This window comes from Oratosquilla oratoria, chromosome 22 (genome assembly GCF_046742065.1).
Source record: "Oratosquilla oratoria isolate Oo_2021 chromosome 22, ASM4674206v1, whole genome shotgun sequence".
Taxonomy (NCBI): domain Eukaryota; kingdom Metazoa; phylum Arthropoda; class Malacostraca; order Stomatopoda; family Squillidae; genus Oratosquilla; species Oratosquilla oratoria.
In genome coordinates, this window is record NC_134798.1 from 6,339,817 (window position 1) to 6,349,816 (window position 10,000).

The following is a 10,000-nucleotide window of genomic DNA, read 5'->3' on the forward strand; positions in this document are numbered from 1 at the left end:
CCAACTCCCCGCCCATGAAGTGTTAGAGTAACGACTCGAAGCGCAGCGATACTGAAATTATTTCAGCCCTGGGCAGGATTCGAACCCGAACCGCAGTCGGAGTCTCTACCAACCGCGCCACCGAGCCGTGTATGTGTGTGTCTGTGTGTGTGTGTGTGTGTGTGTGTGTGTGTGTGTGTGTGTGTGTGTGTGTGTGTGTGTGTGTGTGTGTGTGTGTGTGTGTGTGTGTGTGTGTGTGTGTGTGTGTGTGTGTGTGTGTGCGTGTGTGTGGGTGTGTGGTTGTGGGTATGTGCGTGCGCGTGTGCTTGTAGGTGGACAGATAGACAGACAGACAGACAAGCAGATAGACAGACATAGGAATACAGAGAGATAGATAAAGATGTAAACAAATAACAAGATAATCGAGATGAATTTAGAATAGTGTGATAAAGAGATACAATGTGAAGTGGTAGGAATATTGAAAAATATTGTCTATATTGAGTATAATACCCGGGAATTCTGATATACTCGCATATCCACAGCCCAAAGCTCGGCTTCATTCCTGAAAATAATTTCGTGACGATTATCCTAACAGGAGGCTGCTGACTTGATTAACCATCGCGTTTTTGGGGAAAAAGTTTAATTACGCAGGTCTAACTGCATTTGGTTACAGGCTTGGGATAGCGCAACCAAACCTATTTGCTTGCATCGTTGCGAAAAGCCGGATATCTGAATGCATCTCAACGCATAAGGGAATATCACGCTCCACTCACTCCCAACTCACATGATCCGGCTCTACGTTTGAGCCAAACGTGTCTACCACTTGATTTGGCAGTCCGAGCACATAGGTCAGTTGTGGGCAACGCTTGGCACGCGTGCAAAATATGGCACAATAACGTGTTTTTTTTTTCCGGCACGCGAAACCCAGGTTCACCTTGAAAAGAATAACTAATAAATCTCCAACTTCTTTAGCATGATCATTGGTAACCACATGCTGCGCTGGGCGGTGAATTGGGGCGCTTGGGGGAGGAGAGAGGGACCTATACCCGTATTATATGTAGGTCGATACTTCTACTCCGTTGGCACGCGAGAAAATCTTGTATCAAAGATTTGGCTGGTTTTGACATCCACATTTGAGAAGGTTGCCCACATCTAAGATAGGACAAAGGTGACGATGCACGGCATCACCCAACCACAGCAACATAAACAAAGTTATTAATTACTCTGGAACTTCACGGGGTCCTTAGCCGCTCTCCCAACCCCTCCCCTTTACCAAAACACATATCGGAAACCAGATTAAACAAAATAGAGTAGATTAAGCGGACTTTGATGTGGTCGTCGCAGGACGCACAGGGCATATAAGCACAGGTTAAACAACAGAAACAGTCGACACGTCCTTACAGACAGCATAGTGCTAGCAGCGTACCGACATGGACACGATATTATGTGGGTTAGAGGACATAACAACAACAACGACGACGACTACAACGAGAACGACAACCTCAACGAAAACTACGACGACGACTGCAACGAGAACGACAATGAAAACAACAACAGCAATGAAAACAACATCAGGAGCAGCAGCAATAATTTTTATTGTCGCTAAGCGTCTCCATTTGTAAGCATTTCTTTTTTTTTTCTGGTGGATGCATTTCGAAATCGACTGCGCTTTTGATGTGCGTGGAGGTGGAGGGGGCATTTGCAGTCTGTCATTTAGACAAAGCCACATTCATCGCGGTTAATTTTTACTTTGTTTAGGCTTTTATTGATAGTCAAATTGAAAAGGCTATCATATGTGATTTTTTTATGAAAATGGAAAAGGTTACGCGCGCGTGTGTACTGTATACGTGAATATATGTATGTATGTATGTATGTATGTATGTATGTATGTATGTATGTATGTATGTATGCATGTATGTATGTATGTATGTATGTATGTATGTATGTATGTATGCATGCATGTATGTATGTATGTATGTATGTATGTATGTATGTATGTATGTATGTATGTATGTATGTATGCATTTATGTATGTATGTACGTATAAATCAAAGGTAGAGACAAACCGGGCACCCCAGTGCAAAAGTGGTTCAAAACTTTGTGCACTAATCCAGCATAAAGGGAGTGGGGCAACCGAGTCACATCCCACACCAAAAGACCTATTCGACTACCCGTCCCACCTCAGCACCTTGAGGGACAAAGGGATGTCCCTGGCTCCCGCCGCACTGCCTGGATTAAGTGGTTATCACACTGGGCTATTTTTCCTTCAACCTCCGATTAATCGGCGTTACCCCTACCTCCAGAAAATTTCCTGCCATAAAATCACTATAGCAAACTATTTTATTTTCTCAACAAAAATACATTGAATGTCATCTGATATGCCGGAGGGGAATTATTTTCTTCCAGCATATCAGATTCTTTCCCGAAAGCTGCGAGCTGCAAATCTGGTTCAAGAGTGGGAGGAAAGATAGTCCAGTGTAATAACGCCTTTAGTCGTAGTGTAGTGAGGTACAGTACACCCAATGCAATGCTTAACAGCCGAAGTTGGTTTACCCCCACAACCTCACCATAGCATAATGATGATGTGTTGATATGTGATGTGTGATATTTAATGTGTGATGTGTAATGTGTTGCCAACTATAATGTGAGTATCAACTCAGCACCCTCTTTCACAAAATGCCAATGACATTAATACCTGATAAAAAGTTTATATATAGAACTTAGATCTTCTAATCAGAATGAATGTTCTGGTCATTTCTAGAACCACCGCGCACAGAGATAGAACAGAAAATTATTAGAAATAAGTATGCAAACACACAAACAGTCAAGTAAGTAATAAAAAGGTAACCAACTGCAGAATTAATAATATTTTGTTTAGTTGTTTATTAAAATCAATCTCGAAATGGCGAGTGGTTATCTTTCAGTGATCATCATCGAAGAGGCACAATCTCTACGTAGTAGAATTGTAGCCTCAGGGAAGACTGTTGAGGGACTTAAATAGGAGAATTGAGTTCTCCGTTCGTAGGCCCAATACACGGACAATAAACTATGTATAGAACCTGGGTGGAAAACGGTGACACACAAAACAGAGAGATGATAAAAAGCCCTCACCAGGCCGGCTTGAATACAGAAACACTTTTCAAGTTCTCGCGGGTCTTAGATCCAAATATAACGATATTGCAAGACTGGTTAAAAAGAACATACGCACAGCGAAGCGTAACTATGAAATTAAAGTTGCCAGACAAGCTAGATCCAACTCAAAGGGCTTCTTTCATCTCTACAGAACAAAAAATAAGGAAAGGATAGGCCCAATTAAAAACGAAGAAAATGTCATGATAGAATCGGATGAAAAAATGAGTGAGGCGTTTAACAAACATTTTCTCTCTGTGTTTACTAAGAGGAGGTTGGATAAGGTATTCGACTGCGATCCGATTTTCAGTGGAGATGAAAAAAGTAGACTATCTAATATTAGCATTAATAAGGTAGAAGTAGTCAAACAGACTGAAAGACTTAAAGCTACAAAATCCCGGGTCCAGACTATTTTTCCGAGAATGATTAAATAGTGTAAATTTGAAATATGTGACCAGTTAACAGAAATATTTAATAAATCAGTAGACACTGGTTTTGTGCCTATTACTTGGTGGCAGGCAAACGTTGTTTCTGTTTTCAAAAAGGGAGATAAATCGTCTATATGCAACTATAGGCCAATCAGTTTGACATCAGTTATAGGTAAAATGCTTGAATCAATAATAGTTAATAGACTCAGAGATCACATCAAGAGACATAATTTAATTTGTGACTCACAGCATGGTTTCTCCAAGGGTAAGTCATGTGTTACTAATCTTCTATTTTTTTACACTGACGTATATAAGGCGTCAGATAACAATGATAGTTACGATGTTACTTACCTTGACTTTCGAAAGCGTTCGACAAGGTGCTCCACTAGAGACTACTAAATAAAATCAAAGCCCATGGCGTAGAAGGAAAAGTGTTAGAATGGATTAGAGCTTGGATCAGTGACAGAAAACAGCGGGTCATAACAGTGTAAAATACAAATGGGGGAGTCTTTCTAGTGGAGTTCCCAAGGGCTCGGTTTTAGGTTCCTTATTGTTTATTATGTACATAAACGACTTGGACAATGGGATCAATAGTGATGTTAGTAAGTTTGCGGACGAAACTAAAATAGGACGCCTAATTAGGTCAGGAGACGACGCAGATATTCTGCAGGATTATCTTAACAAATTGTTCACATGGTCGGTGAAATGGCAAATGGACTTCAATATCTCAAAGTGCAGAGTGTTAAACGTAGGGCTACACAACCCCCAAAACAAATATAGCTTAGATAACACATTTTTAGAGAAAACTGAGCACGAGGGAGACTTGGGAGTTCTAGTGAGTCCTGACCATAAATCCAGGAAACAGTGGATTAGCGCCAGGGATAAAGCTAACAGAGCATTAGGTTTCATTATCAGGACGGTTACGAATAGAAGTGCAGAGGTGATTATAAAACTCTAGCGTTAGTTAGACCCATCCTTGATTATGTGGTACAGTTTTGGTCCCCGTTTTATAGAATGAACATCAATTCACTAGAATCAATACAGAAGAGAATGACCGAAATGATACATGGGCTCAGAAATTTACCTTACGAAGAGAGGCTTAAGCACCTTAATTTACACTCTCTGGAAAGACGCAGAGTGCGAGGTGATCTGATAAAGGTGTTCAAGTGGATCAAAGGCTTTAACAAGGGTGTCGCAAACAATGTCATCATATTAAGACAACAGGGCAGGACTCGCAATAATGGATTTAGATTGGAAAAATTTCGATTTAAGAAGAAAATAGGCAAGAATTGGTTTGCTAATAGGGTGGTTAACGAATGGAATAAACTTAGTAACTATGTAGTGAGCGCTGAAGCTATCGGTTGTTTTAAGAAACTGTTAGACAACTTTATGGATGGGGATGACAGGTGGTAATGGACATGAAACTGCCTAGTGTAGGCCTTATGGTCTCTTGCAGTATCCTTCATTCTTATGTTCTTACGTTTTTAATAGAGGTATTCAAAATGGGTCAAGGGCTTTAATATGGGTGATGCAGGCAAGACCATTATATAAAGACAGCAGGATAGGACTTATAGTAATGAATTTGAAATGGATAAATTTAGGTTTAAAATCTAAATAATCATGAACTGATTGGAGTGGTTAACAGAGTGGTTAGCAAATGGAATAGACTTAGTAACCATGTAGTGAGCGCTGAAGCATTTTTTAAGAGATTAAATGATTTTACGGATAAGGATAATAGGAGGTGATGGATATGGAACTGCCTAGTGTAGGTTTTATGGTCTCTTGAAGTCTCCTCCATTCTTTGTTCTTGTGTTCTCGTCCTCCCGTGTGGGGAAAGATAAGAATGTTTTAACCATGTTCCCTTGCGTTTTGTAAAATGCGACTAAATGAAGGGGGGAGTAAGGGATCTGAAGATTTTTATTTGTGTTTTTTTTTTTTCTACAAACAGTGAACGCATGATTAGACGCGGCCAGCCTCCCCCCTCCCCTTAACGAGGGGGGAAAGTTCACTAGCACATACATACAATTGACGAATTTTTCTATTTGTGTTCTACAAGTTTAACTTATGCATGTGTTTATAAACATACTTTGAGTTAGTTATGATTGACTAGACCAATACCAATTACATGACAGAAAGTAAATTCATAATTAACTATTTCATATGTAGTTATATATTTCATATCGCTACTTGAGGACGAGTTTCTGTTAATTGATATCGAATGTATTTCTATGCGCAGAAAGTGTATATTGTACAGTTTATGGATTTGTATGGTGGGTTCGAGAATCTGAAGAGGCAGCTTTCTATGTACTCTCTTACTTTATATCACTGGCTCCAAAACTGGAACAAATTACTCCCCTGGTGGTAAATGACCCTCTTGGAGCAAATGACCCAATGAGGTTAAATTGTCCAAAAGGGTAAATTAACCCCCATAGAGATAAAATCCTCGAATAACTAAAGCAGCATGAGAAATATAAGATAACCTACGACAACAACATGAGATTGTCCAAAAGGATTGAATCGCTAGTAATCAGAAGTTCATAATAACAAACAGCAACAAATAGCAACAACAACAACAACCTAGGGATAAGTTACCCTATGGAGGTAATATTTCAATTTTGGGAAGGTGATGCAGGGGTGAAAAAGACAAGGAAACCAATGTGTTGTACAGATTATAATACAATATATAAGATGTTCTATACGTTTAAAGACAACAAAATCTAAAGTGTCTAGAATTTAAACCTATGCAATGACTGAATACTGACTGTTCTTTGAATGGGTGGGTAGCAGTCTCGATGTCCTTTGTTCAATTGAGTAACAAGCCCCCACCCCACTAAAAAGAAGGTACCCACTGCCTTGTATAAATGAGAGACCGTAGTGTGACCTCACATTGTTTTGGGTCCCAGTTTACCAGCGCTTCTACGTTTATGGACAATTCCGCGCGGGTTTGACTCCACTTGGAAAACCACCTGTACACAGACCCTGCAACATACCATAAACATGCACATTCCCCGCAACGTTTTCTTTGTGAAGCTTGTCACCTCAATTTATCGGAATTGATTTCTTTTTCTAATAAATGACATATTGCGTTAACGCGGGACCGGGATTTTTCCCTTTGGAGTGAGATATTAAATCAGAGAGGCCGTAGGTCTTTCCTCTCTGGAGTGACACGTCGTATTAAGGGCTACCACGTCCCAGGTGACATTGCAAGAGTGAGGCGGGAGAAGGGGGACCACCTATTTTTTCCTGTCACTTCAAATTGATATTCCACGGCCAGAAATGTATGGCCTGGCAAGTCCTGAAAATATGGATATGATGGATTGGAAATATGACTTTGATATGATTCGCCCTCCCCTCACTTCCTTTCGTTCTTCGTCTTAACTAGTAGAGCATCTCTTATGTTTTGTTGCTGTCAAGGTTTACCTCGGCTGAATAAAATCGCCTGGCGACAGCACAAATAATCACGAGTCAACTGTAGACGCTAATGTGCTTATTAAGATGCACGATCTCTTTGTGAATCATTTCTCTTCACTGAATAAAATCACCTGATGGTAGCTAGAATAAGCACGAGAATCCCTTACTAGAACCAGAAGGATACATAACATACGGTGGATCTTTTTCCACAACCCTTGGCTCTTCATGTGCATATAACAACGTATTTTCATCATAGTATATATCCGACTTCCAAGTTCTATAGAGCTCATATCAGTATCAGATCAGTCTTTCGTGTACCACGGTTAGTCTCCCTCGTATGAGCGATGGCTGAGTCAAAGCTCATCCACACAGGAAACCCCACTCATCCGGGCCACCCCTGTCTTACCATCCGTCTGGATGTAAAAGTTTTCAGAAAGAAGTTTCTGACCCAACTATTTTTTTTTATAGAGTTGTACAAAATAAGCATATTAAAGTAATATTATGCATGTTCATTCAATGCAAATAATCCTAAATCAAAGTAATAAGTAGATTTGCTAATCCGAAATCATTAGGGTTTTGGCTTAAGACAAGAATGATAGATATTGAAAGGTTCGTCAGTTTTTATTCATAAGTTCGGAAGAGACTTTCTACGTGAACATATGCACGCACATGCACACACAAACGCACACAGACACACAGACACAGACACACACACACACACACACACACACACACACACACACACACACACACACACACACACACACACACACACACACACACATACATACATACATAAATACATACATACACACACACACACACACACACACACACACACACACACACACACACACACACACACACACACACACACACGCACACACACACACACACACATACACACGACTCGTGGTGCAGTGGTAGGGTTTCCGGCCGCCACTACGGAGCCCCGGGCTCGAATCCCGCCCAGGGCTGAAATAATTTCAGCATCACTGCTCTGCGAGTCGTTACTCCAACTCTCGTGGGCGGGGAATTGGTTGTGTGTGTGTGTGTGTGTGTGTGTGTGTGTGTGTGTGTGTGTGTGTGTGTGTGTGTGTGTGTGTGTGTGTGTGTGTGTGTACGTGTAAGGTCACAGCATTACCAATAGATCGGTCATATATGAGCTCTGAGCCCTCTTCTGGGAGGGAAATAGCTGTCGATCATGAGTCCGGCACGTGATCCAAGACCATGGTGAATCATGCACATACACACACACACACACACACACACACACACACACACACACACACACACACACACACACACACACACACACACACACTCATTCATACCATACATATATATATATATATATATATATATATATATATATATACATGTATATATATATATATATATACATACATATACCAAGGCTTTTTCCCCCTTCCAAGGGAGGTAGCCAAAAAGGGAAAGGCATAAAAACACTCCCACCCATTTCATCCCTAAATACACTCCACACCCCTCCCACCCTTCCTCTCATCTGAGCACCTCCTGGATGACGGGTCATCCCTGCACCCTGCCCACCACCCTGGGTCAGAAGCAGTGTCGCAAGACACAGTACATCCACAGCAAGGCCGCTTCATTTAATCGGCGACCCCCCCTCTCCGTCCCCCTTTGCATATAAGGAGAGGACGGGGAGAAATCCCTTCGGGCTGCGTCAAAATTTACTCACACATACTACCCTACCCCTCACCCCCCCCCCCCGCCCATTCCTCCTCATGCAGTCACAACATCATCCATATACAACCATTCTCCACTCACCTCTGTCTTCCGTCCTCTCCCTTCCTTCCTCAACAGACATTCCCCTCTTCCCCAAAGCCCCCTTCACCCCATCCATCCACCTCATCCTAGGACGTCCCCTCATGTTCACTCACTCCACATCTGCCTTCCATACCTCTTTTACTAGTCTTTCTTCACTCATTCTTTCCATGTGTCCAAACCATCCTAATATTCTTTCATCAACCCTATCTCCCAAATCCTTTTTCACCCCTGTTCTCCTCCTCACCTCCTCATTTCTCACTCTATCCAGCCTAGTAACCCCCACCATACTTCTCAGACACCTCATCTCAAACACATTCAAACTCCTTCTCTCTTGTTCTCTTATGTTCCACGTTTCTGCCCCATACAGTGCTGTTGGCACAATCACTCCTTCATACAGTCTCCTCTTCGCATCCATTCCCAAATGTCTATTCCTCATTACACTCTTTAAACCACCAAGGCATTTACTCGCTTCTCTCAATCTACATTCTACCTCCACCTTCACTCCACCTTTTCCTGCTACACTTGCACCCAAGTATCTAAAACTATCCACTTCCTCCAGTCGCTCTCCCTTAATGTTCACTTCCAGTCTACTGCCACTTTCACCCCTTGTACATCTCATCACCTTACTTTTACCCACATTTATCTTTAGCTTTCTTCTATCACATACTCTCCCAAATTCTGCCACCAGCTTCCTCAATCCCTCCTCTGACCCTGCCACAAGCGCAGTGTCGTCCGCAAACAACAGCTGGCTCACCTCCCACTTTTCTCCATTTTCTTTAACCATCTCCAATCCCTGACTCACTACCCTAGCATTCACCTCTCGCACTACCCCATCCATGTATAAGTTGAACAGCCAGGGCGACATAACGCATCCTTGACGAAGTCCCACCTTTACTTCAAACCACTCACTCTCTCCATTTCTAATCCTAACACATGCTCTACTACTCTCATAGAAACTCTTAACAGCTCCCAAAAGCTTTCCTCCTATCCCATAAATCTGCATAACCTCCCACAGTGCCTTTCTGTCTACCCTATCATAAGCCTTTTCCAGATCCATAAAAGCCCAAAAAACATCCTTCCCCTTTCCTATAGCTTTCTCACATATCTGTCTTACCACAAAGATCTGATCTACACAACCTCTACCCGTCCTAAATCCACACTGTTCCTCACCAATTACTCCTTCTGTTCCTCTCCTAATCCTCTCAATTAAGATTCTCCCATAAGCCTTCCCTACTACACTCAACAGG